We start from the raw sequence: 18,277 nt of genomic DNA on the forward strand, positions 1-18,277 counted from the left end.
TTTCATTCGGAATTTCATGTGGAAATCCTAATGGATTCCGAATCAATTCCAACTCCAGTGCAACAACCGATTCCGAATGAACCGGTTCGCCTACAACCGGTTGATTCGGAAATCATTCGGAATTGAGTGAGAAGATGCGGACTGAATTGTCAATTCGTCTTCTTCTTCTTCTTTCCTGATTTTGCACGTTTTCGTGCTGATTTTCAGTTTATTTTTAAACGAAAACATATAACTGAATATACAAGTTTAAATCTTCATGTTTTTCGGATATACATAACTAGTAAATAACCAGTTCTTCTTAGAATCCCAACATAAACTATTGAAATTCGCTGGAAATTAACAAAACGGCCTACCTTAGTCAGCATCATCCATTCCTCTAGCTGGAGTGTAGTGAAATGGCTTAAGTCGCATAAATTTCACACTAACACATTCATAAAATGAGCGAATATTCAATGACATTTAAAATGTCACCGTCAATCAGGTTGATCGAGCAGTCAACTCAGGCGAAAATTCTAGCACTGAACCGATCGAGCACTAAAAAATCATGCAGTCGAGTAAGATTTCATTGCTCATTCCGTCATTTCGATAATGTGGGAGCTAGAGGAATGGATGATGCTGACTAAGGTAGGCCGTTTTGTTAATTTCCAGCGAATTTCAATAGTTTATGTTGGGATTCTAAGAAGAACTGGTTATTTACTAGTTATGTATATCCGAAAAACATGAAGATTTGAATTTGTATATTCAGTTATATAATGTTTTCGTTTAAAAATAAACTGAAAATCAGCACGAAAACGTGCAAAATCAGGAAAGAAGAAGAAGAAGACGAATTGACAATTCAGTCCGCATCTTCTCACTCAATTCCGAATGATTTCCGAATCAACCGGTTGTAGGCGAACCGGTTCATTCGGAATCGGTTGTTGCACTGGAGTTGGAATTGATTCGGAATCCATTATGATTTCCACATGAAATTCCGAATGAAAATTTCTCGCCGATTCGGAATCCATTCGGATCTAATAATGTGGGGTTCAGTGCTAGAATTTTCGCCTGAGTTGGCTGCTCGATCAACCTGATTGACGGTGACATTATAAATGTCATTAAATATTCGCTCATTTTATGAATGTGTTAGTGTAAAATTTAGGCGACTTAAGCCATTTCATTACACTCCAGCTAGAGGAATGGATGATGCTGACTAAGGTAGGCCGTTTTGTTAATTTCCAGCGAATTTCAACAGTTTATGTTGGAATTCTAAGAAGAACTGGTTATTTACTAGCTTTGTATATCCGAAAAACATGAAGATTTCAATGTGTATAATCAGTTATGTAATGTTTTCATTTAAAAATAAACAAAGTCAGCACGAAAACGTGCAAAATCGGGGAAATGAAGAAGAAGACAAATTGACAATTCAGTCCGCATCTTCTCACTCAATTCCGACTGATTTCCGAATCAACCGGTTGTAGGCGAAATTCATTCGGAATCGGTTGTTGCGCTGGAGTTGGAATTGATTCGGAATTCATTTTGATTTCCACATGAAATTTCGAATGAAAATTTCTCGCCGATTCGGAATTGATTCGGAATCCATTCGGAATCCATTCGGATCTGATAATGTGGGGTAAATTTATATTAAAATGTCTCAAATAATTCTACAGAGGGCGTAAATTATTATTTATTTTCAAGCTGAATAAATAACATCTTGTAAGGATAATGTTCAAGGGCGCATTAGTAATTATTCCAGGGCGCAGAATCACGATAGAAGAATTGAAAAGGGCGCCCATCGAATTTATTCCAGCGCGCAGGGTAAACGTATTTTAAAATACATCAAATAATTCTTCAGAGGGCGTATTAATTATTTATTTTCAAGCTAAATAAATAACATCTTGTAAGTATAATGTTCAAGGGCGCCTTAGGAATTATTCCAAGGTGCATAATCACGACAGAAGAAATGAAAAGGGCGCCCGTATAATTTATTCCAGGGCGCAGGGTAAACTATATTAAAATGCCTCAAATAATTCTACAGAGGGCGTAAATTATTATCTATTTTCAAGCAAAATAAATAACATCTAGTAAAGATAATGTTCAAGGCCGCATTAGCAATTATTCCAGGCAAAGAATCACGATAGGAGAAGTGAAAAGAGCGCCTAAAAATTTAATCCAGGGCGCACAGTGAACGTATTTGAAAATATTTCAAATAATTCTACAGAGGGCGTAAATTATTATTTATTTTCAAGCTAAATAAATAACATCTTGTAAGGATAATTTTCTAGTTCGCCTTAGGAATTATTCCAGGGCGCAGAATTTCGATAGGAGAAATGAAAATGGCGTCCATAGAATTTATTCCAGGGCGCACAGTGAACGTATTTGAAAATATTTCAAATAATTCTACAGAGGGCGTAAATTATTATTTATTTTCAAGCTAAATAAATAACATCTTGTAAGGATTATTTTCTAGTTCGCCTTAGGAATTATTTCAGAGCGCAGAATTTCGATAGGAGAAATTAAAATGGCGCCCAAAGAATTTATTCCAGGGCGCAGGGTGAACGTATTTAAAAAAACCTCAAATAATTCTACAGAGGGCGTAAATTATTAATTATTTTCAAGCTAAATAAATAACATCTTGTAAGGATAATGTTCAAGGGCGCATTAGGAATTATTTCAAGGCGAAGAATCACGATAGGAGAATTGAAAAGAGCACCCAAAAATTTAATCCAGGGCGCACAGTGAACGTATTTAAAAATGCCTCAAATAATTCTACAAAGGGCGTAAGTTATTATTTATTTTCAAGCTAAATAAATAACATCTTGTAAGGATAATGTTCAAGGGCGCATTATTAATTATTCCAGTACGCAGGATCACGATAGGAGAAATGAAAAGGGGGCCCATAGAATTTATTCCAGGGCGCAGGGTGAACGTATTTTAAAATGTCTCAAATAATTCTACAGAGGGCGTGAATTTTGAATTATTTTCAAGCTAAATAAATAACATCTTGTAAGGATAATGTTCAAGGGCGTATTGGGAATTATTCCAGGACGAAGAATTACACTCAAAATAATTTGCACGCTGGCATCATGTGCAAAGCATTCGATCTATCACTGCTTGTAGAATACATGAAATTCATAAAAATAAACACTTAACTCATAAAATGAGTGTACAAACTGTTGATATTTAGTGGAAATCATGCGACGTTTATATGAAATACACCTAAAAACGATCAGATATATCGTTACCTCTATATTCTATATGCATTTCATGTGAATGTCACATTGCTTTTCACATGGATTTCAATTGAAACAAAGTTAACCGATTCAAGTTTTTTGCACATTCATTTGTGCTGTACTCATTCTCACTAGAAAATGAAGTGTTTAACACATGTAGTTCGATTCAATAGCAAAACACATCACATCCAAAGGAAAAACACATCAAAGCTAAGTGAAAAATAATCCAATCTCGCACCTTAGTGAATTTGCACATGAAATCTTGAAACAAATCGCTTTGGTATGTATTGATATGAAAAAGCATATTGAATTGATGTGGTGTTTACATATGAATCGATCGTGCAAATTTCTATCAGTGTACGATAGTAGAAATAAAAAGGGCGCCCAAAAATTTATTCCATTGCGCACAGTGAACGTATTTGAAAATACCTCAAATAATTCTACAGAGGGCGTAAATTATTATTTATTTTCAAGCTAAATAAATAACATCTTGTAAGGATAATTTTCAAGTTTGCCTTAGGAATTATTCCAGGGCGCAGAATCTCGATAGGAGAAATGAAAATGGCGCCCATAGAATTTATTCCAGCGCGCAGGTTGAACGTATTTTAAAATACCTCAAATAATTCTTCAGAGGGCGTAGATTATTTTTTATTTTCAAGTTAATAAATAACATCTTGTAAGGAAAATTTTCAGGGGCGCCTTAGGAATTATTCCAGGGCGCAGAATCACGATAGGAGATGTGAAAAGGGCGCCCAAAGAATTTATTCCAGGGCGCAGGGTGAACGTATTTAAAAAAAAAACTCAAATAATTCTACAGAGGGCGTAAATTATTAATTATTTTCAAGCTAAATAAATAACATCTTGTAAGGATAATGTTCAAGGGCGCATTAGGAATTATTTCAAGGCGAAGAATCACGATAGGAGAATTGAAAAGAGCACCCAAAAATTTAATACAGTGAACGTATTTAAAAATGCCTCAAATAATTCTACAAAGGGCGTAAATTATTATTTATTTACAAGCTGAATAAATAACATCTTGTAAGGATAATGTTCAAGGGCGCATTATTAATTATTCCAGTACGCAGAATCACGATAGGAGAAATGAAAAGGGGGCCCATAGAATTTATTCCAGGGCGCAGGGTGAACGTATTTTAAAATGTCTCAAATAATTCTACAGAGGGCGTGAATTTTGAATTATTTTCAAGCTAAATAAATAACATCTTGTAAGGATAATGATCAAGGGCGTATTGGGAATTATTCCAGGACGAAGAATTACACTCAAAATAATTTGCACGCTGGCATCATGTGCAAAGCATTCGATCTATCACTGCTTGTAGAATACATGAAATTCATAAAAATAAACACTTAACTCATAAAATGAGTGTACAAACTGTTGATATTTAGTGGAAATCATGCGACGTTTATATGAAATACAAATAAAAACGATCAGATATATCGTTACCTCTATATTCTATATGCATTTCATGTGAATGTCACATTGCTTTTCACATGGATTTCAATTGAAACAAAGTTAACCGATTCAAGTTTTTTGCACATTCATTTGTGCTGTACTCATTCTCACTAGAAAATGAAGTGTTTAACACATGTAGTTCGATTCAATAGCAAAACACATCACATCCAAAGGAAAAACACATCAAAGCTAAGTGAAAAATAATCCAATCTCGCACCTTAGTGAATTTGCACATGAAATCTTGAAACAAATCGCTTTGGTATGTATTGATATGAAAAAGCATATTGAATTGAAGTGGTGTTTACATATGAATCGATCGTGCAAATTTTTATCAGTGTACGATAGGAGAAATAAAAAGGGCGCCCAAAAATTTATTCCATTGCGCACAGTGAACGTATTTGAAAATATCACACTTATTTTCGGATTTTCAGTTCGGTAATATTTTTACTGGAAAATTCGCTATTTTTATAAAAATTACCGATTAGTCTGCTGTTCTTATAAAAATTGACGTATTCAGCATATTTTGTTACCGAAATTCAGCTCTTCAAAAACATGTACTGAAAATTTGGTAATTATCTACCGAACTGTCTTCACTTTGAAATTATTCGGTAAATTTAATAGAAATCGTGCTGATCGTTCAGTAATTTATCGATTTTTAGCGAATTGTTCGGTAGAGTACCGAATCAATTTGTAAAACGCAAGCACATAGCACGCCATATTGGTTTTTGTATACTGTGATCGAAGTGAGTAAAATGGAATATATTTCCTGACGCTGTACGTTACGACTGTACATTTTCGAAATGTAATATGCGTTATAGTCGGTTCTGGTCTTTAAAAAGACATATTTTGGATAAACATCCCCGAGAACCGCAATTTCTCGTGAATTCCCCGTCATTTCAATCTGCATTTGAATATGCGGAACTAGCGGATAATGAGCCAGCAGATTCAATTAATGAAGACACTAAACATACCGAAACGGATGAAATTAAAAATTCTCGTGGCGCTAAAAGAACAAAGGATGCAGATACAGAAAAAATAAACCCGTTAAACGGTATAATTCAGTGGTTAAAGGTAAATAACTGTATTTTTTGTTTTTTTAAATTCCGTCTTGTTAATACCATCACAAAGAGCGAATACAATATTAGTTTTAATTAATTCCGCTGTTATATCTGTGAATTTATATGTGTTATTCCAGGTTGATGACCCGTTTCCTGAGGTTAATTATTATATCCTGATACTACTTTACAAAGCTGAAGGAGGAGCTATTATTTGGCGCGATCTTAAAATTCCAGTAGAGGGATATATTGTGTACTGCTTCGGATTGCTGTGCCAGTGTTTTGAAGTATTACGAATTATTCCAGGGCACAGAATAACGATAGAAGAAATGAAACGGGCACTCATTCCAGGGTGCAGAATCACGATAGAAGAAATGGAAAGGGCGCCCATAGAATTTATTAAAGGGCGCTGGGTGAACGCATTTTAAAATACATCAAATAATTCTACAGAGGGCGTAAATTAATATTTATTTTCAAGTAAATAAATGACATCTTGTAAGGATAATGTTCAAGGGCGTCTTAGGAATTATTCCAGGGTGCAGAATCACGATAGCAGAAATGAAAAGGGTGCCCATAGAATTTATTCCAGGCCGCAGGGTGAACGTATTTTAAAATATATCAAATAATTCTACAGAGGGCGTAAATTATTATTTATTTTCAAGCTAAATAAATAACATCTTGGAATTATTCCAGGGCGAAGAATCACGATAGGAGAAATAAAAAGAGCGCCCACAGAATTTATTCCAGGGCGCACAGTGAATGTATTTTAAAATACCTCAAATAATTCTACAGAGGGCGTAAATATTTTTCTTCAAGTTAAATAAATAACATCTTGTAAGGATAATTTTCAAGGGCGCCTTAGGAATTATTCCAGGGCACAGAATCACAATATGAGAAATGAAAATTGCGCCGATATTATATATTCCAGGGCGCAGGGTAAACGTATATTAAAATGCCTCAAATAATTCTACAGAGGGCGTGAATTATTATTTATTTTCAAGCTAAATTAATAACATCTTGTAAGGGCGCATAAAGAATTATTCCAGTACGCAGAATCACGATAGGAGAAATGAAAAGGGCGCCCATAAAATTTATTCCAGGGCGCAGGGTGAACGTATTTTAAAATACATCAAACAATTCTACAGAGGGCGTAAATTATTATTTACTTCCAAGGTAAATAAATAACATCTTGAAATGATAATGTTCAAAGTCGCCATAGGAATTATTCCAGGGTGCAGAATCACGACAGAAAAAATGAAAAGTGCGCCCATATAATTTATTCCACGGCGCAGGGTGAATGTATTATAAAATACATCAAATAATTATACTGAGGGAGTAAATCATTTGTTTTTTCAAGCTAAATAAATAACATCTTGTAAGGATAATGTTCGTGGGCGCCTTAATAATTATTCCAGGGTGCAGAATCACGATAGAAGAAATGAAAAGGGCGCCCATATAATTTATTTCAGGGCACAGGGTGAACGTATTTTGAAATACATCAAATAGTTCTACTGAGGGCTTAAATCTTGTTTTTCAAGCTAAATAAGATAAGATAAGATAACATCTTGTAAAGATAATATGAAAGAGCGCCTTAGGATTGGTTCCACTGTGCATATACAGTCACGTGCCCAGAGAGGCTGCTCGAGGGGCCCAGGCCCCTTCCGAAACCAAAAACAAATATATAACTATTTAGAAGAACTCAGACATGTGTTACAGAAATAACAAGACAGTAAATGTAAATAAATGTAATACAATTACAGTTCCAGTGGAAAAGTTTCAAGTGTCTGTTAAAAACCCGTAAAAGGCACACCGAGAATTGAGTACATAGGCAATCTTCAGTAGCATTATTTTTGTTTTTCTTTGGGCCCCTCCCGAAACGAAATCCTTGGGTGGAATCATGTAAGGTGATAAGTGACTATCACCTCCTGGTGATAAAGAGGTGATCACCAGAATGTTTGGAATCACCGAAGGTGATCACTTTTACTATCACCATCACCGGTGATTGAGCCAACTTCACTCCATTTATCACCTGTCAAGAAACGTCAATTTTTCAGGAGTAAAATATGAATGTGGCGTATACCGTTGATATTAGGAGGATTAACATATGAAAGTGGCGTATACCCATATAATATTTCCAAATCTAAATTTTAATTCCTATAGTTTTCAATCCCTTTCATTAATTCGAGCCATATTTATCAATGATGATTTGTATGGATCAATGAGTAACGTTGAAAAAAATTGCCTCGCGAGTATGGCAAACTGCGCACAAACAAATAAAAAAATCACTTGTTGGTTTAATTTAGCGCCGATTTTTATTTTTTAAGAGGAATCAATGTCACAGTCAATTCTTTGGGATAAATTTGCTAGCTTTGAAATGACACGAATTGTTAGATCTTCTTGATGTTTCACAACGGATGACATTCCTCTCGAATGAGAAAGATCCGTTAAATAATTTCTTGTATAGTTTTCATTCCCTTTACGATTATGGCACTTCACAAAGCTTTCAAATGCTACCTCCATTTTGGAAATTTTACCCACCGGTACTACGAATATCCACTATAATCATAATTAGCAGCAACTAATTGTCCAAAAATATTGCCTTATTTAGTTCAACTCACAAGAAGAAAATTAAGAACGCAGTTTAATCTTTTTTCCTCGTTCAGTTGAACGAGACTGATATGTCGCTTACTAAGTCACGGCCATCTAATTTTACTGAAAATGTTAGCATAGATTTTTTTTATGTTACGTTATGTGCAACAGGAGATGTCTACATTCATAAACTTATCACTTTTCCAGAAAGCAATTTATCTTTGACTTTACGAATACCCCAATGATATTCCTTCAAATAATAATTATAACATAAATGAATTGATTTAATTGATAAATACTACCGTTCATTCAATGAATTCTTTAAACTATATAAACTAAGTTACTTTTCATTTTGGTATTTAATTCTGACACAATATCAGTACGAATTTTATTAAAAAATTATCCTCTCCGACCAATATTGGTAGGTTGTTTATATCAGTGGCTTGAAATTCACCTAACGGACAATAATTTATAAAGCCACTTCTCAAAAAATCAAATCACTACTGAAAGTGATAACTAAATTGCTATCACCTGATTAGCTATCAGGTGATTAAATCGCGGTGACTATCACCTTACGTAATGCCAACGTTTGATAGTGATGTTAGCCTCTCAGCAGTGGTGACAGAACTGGGTGATTATCACCTTACATGATTCCAAATTTTCAAAAGTGATAATCACTTGGTGATAATCACCTTACATGATTCCACCCCTGGGTACGAGCCTGCCCATATCATTGATCCTAGGGCGCAGGTTGAAAGTTTCTTTTAAATAGAATAAATAATCCTAGTGAGGGCCCAAATCATTATTTATTTTCAAGCTAAATAAATAACATTTTGTAAGTAAAATTTGAAGAGGCCACCTTAGGTATGATTCCAGGGCGTAGAATCACGGTAGGAGAAAAGAAAAGGGCGCCCATATAATTGCTTTTAGGCCACAGGGTGAAAATATTTTGAAATTTACGAAATGAATTCACTGAGGGCACGAATCATTATTTATTTTCATGTTAAATAAATAACATTTTGTAAGTAAAATTTGAAAGGGTCGCCTTAGGAATGATTCCAGGGCGCAGAATCACGGTAAGAGAATTAAAAAGAGGTCCCATATCAATAATTCTAGGGAGCAGGGTGGAAGTATTTTTAAATACATCGCATGATTCTTTTAGCGCGAATCATTAGTTATTTTCAAGCTTAATAAAAAAAACATAAGTGAGGAGTGTCTCAGAATTGATATCAGGGTGCAAAACGATTTTTTTACCTAATACTGCAAAGCTTTCAAAAGCATGCATGGAGCGCAAATTCTTTATTTTTGAGTTATACAGGGTCCGTGGGTTTTCGGCTGTAGTTTTTGTATATCTCATATCTCGAATGGACAATGTATGGAACACTTGTAGATTTGTTTTGATATTTTGCTGAATTAAGTATATTGATATGTCAAGCCGTTTAAGAGTTATGCAATGTTTTTGAGGTTTTTGAAGGTATTTTTAAAACCAATTTAAAATAGTTTAAAAAAATAGCACCCTTCCAATTTTCTCTTAAATTTTTACTTATATTATGACCTTTCAGGAACCGCATAGGCAGTGTTAGTGATTGCCGAAAATTTGACAGAAGCTGCAATATTGCTATCTATATTGTATATAACATTTTCCATCCGGTAGAAGATGCTACAAGAACTCGAGTCTCTCAATGCATGAAACGCAAGAGAATTTTTTTACATTCCTTCGCTCCACTTCATACTCTGAGTATTTCACGGCCCTTAAAAAAATTACAGTCTGATAATGATCGTTGCTGTGTGGAATTTCCCAAGAGAGAATCGCAAGTTGACAATTATCGCAGAAAATCGAGTCGATGATTCAACTTGATGATTCTCATACTAGGTTGCAATATTTCAAAACCCTTGTGTGGAGCATTAACAGACATTTTCATAGACACAACTCATACGAAGGTTATATGCACATAGTTAGAATAAGCGGCAATAGTGAAATGATTCTATCGCAATTATCCACTACCCAAACAGAATCGGATCGCGAAACGAGAATAAGCGACCGTTTGTTGCTTCAGAGAAGATCCCCACAGCAGCGTGCTAACCTTTGATTCTCAGAAATGTCATCGAGAGAAATTCGTTCTCGCACTGGTGTCGATTCTATGTTAAATGAGCCATGCCGGGTTTTTGTTGTTGCGATGATATCTAACTCTCTTTGATGGCACTGATTCAATCGTTGAAGAGTTGCCAGTGAACGTTCTTTGATACGATAAAAGCCATCTTTGCACATAGGATACATTTTTATCAATCTGGCATCTAATAAATATTAATGTTTGAAGCTTGACTAGTTTTTGATGAAAAAACAATCATAACTTTTTACTGGTAGCTCATATGAAAAAGCTTGGTTGAGCAAAATTGTGAGTTCAACAACTCTTCTGAAGACAACTTTTCCGTAGAACGTTTCACAAAAAGTTAGAACAAAAAAAGTGAATTTTCAGGAGCCACCCTACTTTTACTCGGGAAAATTGATGTAACTCGATCAAATGAAAAGTTAGAGAGGTGTTATTTTCAGCAACGTTCCTCAAAATAAAATTTCCTACAACTTTATTGTACAACAAAATTATTTTTGAGTTCAATTAAGAAAATTACATTTCAGATTTCAATCTAAATGAGGACCACCCTAGTAACTTTTTTCAACAAAAGGAGCGCCATTTGATTGCAAACAACTTTTGTGAAGACACCAACTACAAAAAACTAATATTTAATAGTGAAAATTTTTTGTCACGATAATTTCTCGTTTCGGACAATAGTGCACTGTGAAAACCGACTTTTTAACCGAGGCCAAATTTCATAAACCATTCGACTCAGCTCGACAAATTGAGCAAATGTCAATGCGTGTATGTATGTGAAAAAATATGCACTCACTTTTCTCGGAGAAGGGTAGGCCGATTTTCACAAACTTAGATTCAAATGATGGTGGTCTCATGGTCTCAAAGCCTGCTATGGAATTTCATCCGTATCCGACTTCCGGTTCCGGAAATACAGGGTGATATGCACCAAAAAAATGTAAAAAGTATGCACTCACTTTTTTCCGAGATGGCTGATCCGATTTTCACCAATTTAGATTCAAATAAAAGGTCTAAGTGTTCCATAGCCTGCTATTAAATTTCATCCGGGTTCCGGAGTTACAGGGTAATATGTGAAAATTAGAGAAAATTGTCTCAAGAGCTACTGAAATTTCATCCGGATCCGATTTCCGGTTCCGCAGTTATAGTTCGAAGTCAAAGTTTTCAAACCGCCATATAGAACGACAATATGTACAACACTGGTACGTGCAACATGGAAGAAGAAAACACGATATGCGTGCTTTGTTCTATTTCGTACACGCTATAAAGAAAACGAAACGGCTACGGATGAGTGCTACTGGGGTGTGATACTGGTAAAAGATGGTGCTGCGGATGATAAAAATTTGAGCTATTTTATGATTAGTGCGACCGAAAGAATAAAAGAATGTCAATAAAATTAAATGAAATTTGTTTGAAAAAATATGCAATATTCACAGCCGGTAATACCGTGCCAATGGCGCAGTAATACCGTGCTAATGGTGTAGTGATGTCAATTATAACAATAATAATAATAATCATACTACATGTTTTATGCTGCTCATTCATGCTGTTTAGCTTGACTTACATATGCGAAAATAACAGAAACGCTGGTTCGCTTCGTTTGTTAGATTTCGTTTAATTGGTTTAATCGAAATAGAGCATGAGATAGTAAGTCTAGGTTTAACTAGGTTAAAAACTGTTAAAATTGGTAGTTAAATTCGCCTAATGGATTGTGAATCATTTTATGAGATTCGAAATTTTTAAAACTCAGTATAGCCATCTTAGAAAAATCGTAGTGCGTTTCAAATAAAATGTTTGGGTACCTTCAGGTATCGAAAACCGAGTACCGGTAAAACTGAAATAAATTTATTTTGTCGTCGACTCTAAAAATCTGTGAACTCGATAAACCCGATCAATTTATGTGAAATTTTATCACTAGTCACCCTGTATCTTCTGAACCGCAAGTCGGATCTGATTAAAAAACAAGCAGTTTTTATGGGACCTCAAGGCTTTTCATTTGAATATTAGATGGAAGGAATCCGTTTAGCCATCTACGATCAAAATGAGTGGCATTATTTTAATTCCATTACATATATCATCCTGTAGTTCCGGAACCAGAAGTCGAATCCAAATGAAATTCAGAAACCTTACATGGAAGCATAGGACTCCTTAAACGTGTTTTCGAATTTGGAACAAACTTTGAATGATCCATCGAAATAGGGCAACTCCATCAGAGATTGCCTTGCAAACATCCTTACCATTTTTGCGGTCGCGTCTTCGGAACCGCCCTTGGTCACACCTTCCTTGGATAATGATGCGCCTTTCATGTTATTTGCCAGATCGGCAAAAAACTCTTTTTGATTTCGAAACATCTCTTCTGAGTGTCTCAGGAGACCCTTGCTCGATTCTTCTGAGGATCGTCTTAAGTTAGCGACCTCACCTTCAAGCGCTTTTATTTGCGCCTTTATTATCGTACATTTTGGGCAAGTCCAAGACTCAGTCTTAGTTGGAACCGCACACAGACGATATGAAACCATCTGCCGCACTCGTCACAACAGACCATATTGTCTGCTGAGTCGCGGTTATCGCACAACTGGCAATGTCCCTTTTTATTTTGTTTATATTTTATCCCTCCTGACGCCATGTCCTCTCTCTTACCTTGTTTTCTTTTCACAAATTAAGATGATCTAGTTATCGGTTGGTCCTCTGCGATGGCTTCCTCTTCTGATCGTCCGGGTGTACGATTTTATTGCGCCTGACTTAGGCCGCACTGCTCTTTTACGCTAACCTGCGTACTCACTCGGAACGAATGTTCGATTTTTAGTGCGCCTGACTTAGGCCGCACTACACTTATACGCTAACCTGCGTATTCACCCGAAACGAATGTTCGATTTTTAGTGCGCCTGACTTAGGCCGCACTACACTTATACGCTAACCTGCGTATTCACTCGAAACGAATGTTTAATTTTTAGAGCGCATGACTAGGGCGCACTACACTTATACGCTAACCTGCGTATTCACTCGAAACGAATGGGTAGCACTCCATTAGGCTTCACTTGTTGGTTGCTCCTCTCTGGAGGTCACCAAAATGTTGGCTGCGTGAGTTCTTTCTATTTGTCACAACAAGTTTTACTTGTGTACTACACTTTATTAATAACAATTTTTTCCTTATAACATACTATAAGTTAGAAAAGACTTACGTCTAATGTTAGTTTTTATTTTATTCCGCGCTTGCGCATAAGCCTGAATTTCGTGTTTCTTACCTTCCTTGTCTTGTGCGCGGTTTTACTATAAGGAAGAGAGAGAACACAGGCGTTACAAACGATCCCATATTTCCTTCTTTCCCTTACATTGTCCAGCTTGCGATCCACACTACGACAAGTTAAATCACGCTGTTTCTCCTCCCTTCAAGGAGGTCATTCACTTGTCTCGAGGCATGTGTTTTATGCTATTTTTTCCTTCTTCGAGGAGGTCATAACTCTGCCCGAGATAAGTGCTTACATTATTTTACTTTAGCTCTTTAAACGACGACATCGGTCAAGCTCTTATTTCTAAAGGATTTTATGATTCGATGCCGTAACCCGGGAGCTCGACGATGCGGGAGATTTCATTTCTCGCTAGCTTAACTTTAGAATCCTAGTATGGGACTTAAATCTAGGCACGCTGGTGAAACTGTCAGCCACAATGATGTTGGTTTGTATTGAAAAAAGTGCTATAACCATTAAAAAAATAGCGCTTTAAAAATAACTATATACATGCAAAACTTGACCGCAAGCTTGCCGAAGAGAAGCTTAAAATATCGAAATCTATTACACTAGTAAGCACATAGATATAATTTCATATCAGGTGTACGGTGCTTGCACCTAAAAGACTACGCACAGCACCCTTTTTCATGATGTTTCAATTTTAGTAAAGTTCGTTTTTGGCATCATAATTGTTCGAACATGACAAATGTATTAGAAAGATGGCAGTATTTTCAAATTCAAAACAATTTCATAATTTATCAATTGGCATTATTTTAATTCCATTACATATATCATCATTAAAAACATTCGATCTCAAAACCATTCAATAGCGTTTAGGGTGATGGCAGACCTTTCATATGCGACGAGTTTGATCATAATCGATCCAGTCATCTCTGAGTTCTCGACCTCTTTATTGATAACACACATACAGACACACACACACATACACAGACATTTTATCAGTTCGTCGAGTTGAATCGATTGGTATATGACACTCGGCCTTCTGGGAAGATTTTTCTAAAGTTTGAACGAATTCTCTACCTATTTTTTAATATTTATAGAAAAGGTAAAACCATTTTCACTGGACTGCCGTTCGATGATATGCATAACCCATCGCAGTCTTTCGATTTTAGTTGTCTGTATGATGGGTGGTTCTCCAAGCAGCGGTTGCAGTTTTATGGTTCATATGCCGTCTGTACGTTCCGTCTTCCATCTGCAACAAGAATGGTCAGGGATACATTTCTTTTAAAAACATTTGAGATTCATTGATCCTCTGCCTACATAGTCCAGGTCTCGTGACCATAGAGAACAACCGGTTTAATGAGCGTTTAGTAGATATTTGACTTTGTGCGGTGGCGTACTTTACTCGATCGAATGTTTTTTCTGAGTCAAAATTGATTTAGACTGTCTTTTGAAAATGGTCAAGCTTCTTTATCATTATATTTTTCAAATGTTTATAGTAAAAAAATGACAAGGATCTGTCCTATGGGATTGTTCTAGCTATTGATGTGGGAAAAGTCATGCAAAATTTCTAACGATCGATATTTTCAATCAAACAGTTCAATCAATAGTAATACATTTGAATGCGCAATTGCACGAGAATCTCCAATATGGTCTGTTGTGACGAGTGCGGCAGATGGTTTCATATCGTCTGTGTGCGGTTGGATCACATTCCAACTAAGACTGAGTCTTGGACTTGCCCAAAATGTACGATAATAAAGTCGCAAATAAAAGCGCTTGAAGGTGAGGTCGCTAACTTAAGACGATCCTCAGAAGAATCGAGCAAGGGTCTCCTGAGACACTCAGAAGAGATGTTTCGAAATCAGAAAGAGTTTTTTGCCGATCTGGCAAATAACATGAAAGGCGCATCATCATCCAAGGAAGGTGTGACCAAGGGCGATTCCGAAGACGCGACCGCAAAAATGGTAAGGATGTTTGCAAGGCAATCTCTGATGGAGGTGCCCTATTTCGATGGATCATTTAAAGTTTAGTCCAAATTCGAAAACACGTTTAAGGAGACAACAAAAGAAGGTGAGTTTTCTAACTTTGACGTCTCCAGAAGCATCTTAAGGGTGATGCATTAAAAATTGTTGAACCTCTATTGCTAGACAGCAAAAATGTTCCAAAGATAACGGCTACCTTAAAGGAAAACTTTGGTAACCAACAGAAAATATATGAACTTTTCAGAAACGAAGTAAAGGAACTGAAGAATCCTAGAATGGAAGTTCCAAAAAGCGTGATAGAGTTTGTAATGACGATTGATAATCTCGTTACAAACATAATGAACTCTGTAGGTTATATGCAATATCAAGCCCTGATAGATGAAATCTTAGACGAATTGCCATTTAATCTAAGACAAGACTGGACTCGAAGGGAAAGTGATCGTAAAGATATTGCATCAGAAGCACATCCTTATGAAATTCCGACACTAGAGGAACTTCTCCAATGGTTGAAGCCTCAACATAGAATTGCACAAGAACTAACAGAGTCAAATTTGAAAACTGATACACAAATGAAACCTAAAGATAATGTTTATACGCATCAAAGTTCCGATACTAACAAAAGAAAGGTATCTTGTTTTGCCTGTAATAAACAACACAAAACAACAGAATGCCCTACGTTCTTGAAGTCGAATGTAGAAGAACGAAAAGCCATACTCATAAAGCATAAAACATGCTTCAATTGTTGCAATCATGCCAATCATCGATTGAAAACGTGATTTTCCAAGAACAGGTGTGAGGTAAAGGGATGTACAGGTAAACATCATACACTGATACATCAATATTCAGAAAACGTGTAGCATGATAATATTGACCCGACTAACCCAAACGAAATACTTTCAATACTTCCAGCATTCACACAATCTCTAACCAGTTCTTCTCTGATCACAGATCATAATCTAAAACCCGACATGCACTAAAATCCCAAACATCCTTTATCCTTCAAGTACCATGCATCCAATTAGTAACGGGTCGTAAAAACACTTGACGATCGTTACATTTCCCAAGAGCCAACCATATGGTTCACACTAAGTTCCCATGCTAGCCGTCCGTGTTGCAACATATGCTGCACACCGCGAGCTAAGCAAGCTTCCCACACTATCCGCCGATGCGACATTTCTTTCCCTTGCGTAATGCGCTATAGGTTCAATCGCCTTCTTTTGCATTGATGCACCAATCGATATTCTCTCTCTTTCTCCTCTCTCCCGCTAACAATTTATTTAACGAAAGAATTGTAACTGGCTCCTCCCACCTTTATGTATAACGTAGAACAGGCAGTAGGTTAGTTTAAGTTGGAAACATTTTAATAAAATCAATCTAAGACAAACAATCAAGGATGAAAGTCGTAATTCATCTAATGTTTTAATTAGGGAACGAAAAAGAAACAACATGGCGACCGTGTCAAAAGTGTCTGTCTCCGGTAAATGGTGATGTTTTCATTGAAGAACATTTCCGAAGATCGCTCTTTAATACATATGTTTCCATTTATGGATATAGAAACAATAATAACAATCAGCCGAAAAGTGCTGACAATGATACCAAAAACAGTAGTTCCAGCAGTGCAAACAGTGATTCCGTTCTAAGTACCAACAGTAGCCAAAAACGGAAGAAAAACATAAAGCAGTAATACCAGAAACAGTAGTTCCAACAGTGCAAACAGTGGTTTCGTTCAAAGTACCAGCAGTAGCCAAAACGGAATGTTTTGTTGGTTCATATTATAGAGGTTCCTTGGTAACCCGTACATAAAAACCAGAACAGTGTTACTCGAAAAAAGTATTTTTATCAAGTGCGATGAATCTTTCGATACTTGTGTCTGGTCGTGTCATCTAAGTAAAATACATCGTAATCTAAATACGTGGCAGTCATGTTTCGAGTGGAATCAATACCGCCGTTAGTGGAAACAGCAACATTAGCCTGAGTAATTTCAACGTTAGTAGTCAACTAAACCGGCATCACAAGTGAATTTCATCTCCACCAGGTAAATAGATAATAAGATCGAGAAGACCCCTAGAGATAACTAGTTTGTAAAAGAAATCAATGAAGCAATTTTCGAATAACAACTAATCAACCGTGTTGAAATGGACGATGTCCAGCCAGCGACTGGCACCATTAAAGAAGGTGACAAGCGATTATAAATACACTCTCCTACTCAATGCTTGATCGGAGAAATAGGTATGAAGCGAGAAGACTAGTGTTTGATGGACAGAGAAGATGTTTGGATATAAGGTATCGGTCGGGTGACGGCCAGGATGTAGACCATGTTCGATGTACGCGCTATTGTATCTGTTTGGCGTTTTAGAGTGACTAAAACAAGATTCAGAGTGGCGAAATGGTAGCGCGTATACACGGAATGCATAAGAACGCAGGTTCGAATCCTATCTCTGAGCGTATCTTTTTTCCAAAAATTCTTCTTTACTGTTAGTTTATTCTGAAGCTATAAAGAAAATGTTAGGTGTAGAAAACGACAAACTACAATAAAAGGTTGATTTAATAAAGACATTATATTCTCTGAGGAAGCGACGAAGCATATGGAGTGCAATAGGGCTCATGGACTCAGATGACTCGACATAGACATGGATAAACTACGAGGTAACGAGGAAAGGCTAAAAGGAACCGTTTACGAA

Source organism: Malaya genurostris, chromosome 2 (genome assembly GCF_030247185.1).
Source record: "Malaya genurostris strain Urasoe2022 chromosome 2, Malgen_1.1, whole genome shotgun sequence".
Taxonomy (NCBI): Eukaryota; Metazoa; Arthropoda; class Insecta; order Diptera; family Culicidae; genus Malaya; species Malaya genurostris.